This window comes from Centruroides sculpturatus, unplaced genomic scaffold (genome assembly GCF_000671375.1).
Source record: "Centruroides sculpturatus isolate CEXI.00-Female unplaced genomic scaffold, Cexi_2.0 scaffold21, whole genome shotgun sequence".
Classification (NCBI taxonomy): domain Eukaryota; kingdom Metazoa; phylum Arthropoda; class Arachnida; order Scorpiones; family Buthidae; genus Centruroides; species Centruroides sculpturatus.
Window position 1 is genome coordinate 413,498 of NW_019384490.1, and position 1,210 is coordinate 414,707.

A 1,210-nucleotide genomic window follows, 5' to 3' on the forward strand; every position below is an offset into this window, starting at 1 on the left:
ACTACGCTCGTTGCTAAAGCTTGGTTTCGTCGCGGAACAGCGCATCAAATTGCGGCCGCTATTTCTGATATTATTTTTCTGCTAAAACTTCGTTGACCTTTGGAGACATCATTAATATAAATAATTTTTATGGCCGTTAAATAAGAAATGTTTCTTTCACAAGAAATGTATAAAATTACAGTACTAAACAGACGATAGGTCGCCTAACTCGCCGTAGCGTGACGCTAGACGGCGAAAAATATATATTTAATTATAATAAAGTTACAATAAATTAAGTTAATATATAATTATATATACAGTACCTAATTTATATATAATTAATATATAATTATATGTACAGTACCTAATTTATATATAATTTATATAATACTGTCCAGACGATAGAAATCTCTCCGTAGCGTGGCGCTACGGACGGCGGGTAAGTAGTTCGGCTGCCCGATGACGTTTTACGTATTATAGGAGTTATTTTTACCGTTGTTTACGGATAATGCCACAATTTTTATAGGAATCATAACTATAGGAAACGCTTTTATAGGGGGATCTACTGTATAGTATAAAATATACAAATTATAAATCATATAATTTCTTCACTATTTAGTTATTATATTTGATTCTGTTGAAATTTTATTAAGAAGACATTAATAAAATGGATCAGGTTTAAAAACCTGTTATTAAATATTTATTATTCAGGGAGACTGGAGTCAAGGGGAGAGAGCTGGAGATTTTTTCCCTGTGCCTGGCAAATACTTAGGGACTCATAGTGGTCCCCACACCTAGAAATTAATGTTATTTTTACTAACAAAAAATAAAATCTTAATGATTGTTTTTTTTTATTAATAAAGAAACATTCTACATATTTCATTTGTTCAAAAATACAGTGGTACCTCAGGATACGAAATTAATCCGTTCCGAAACTGAGATCGTATCATGAAAATGTCGTAAGGTGGATCATGTTTTCCCATATGATGATGTACGTGGTCGGTCCAGTTTAGCCGATGATCGAGGATAATCCCTAGGTATCACATTAAGTACAGTATATCTTACCTATATTAATTTATGATTATATGAATAAATATTTGTGATTTACTTATTTTTTTTCTTTTTTCTTATGTGCAGACCACATCAGNGTGATTTTTTAAAAATTGATCTTTTAACTATGAATTAATAAAAATAAACTTTCTAAACCAGCAGATTTATTTCTAGGGCTTGG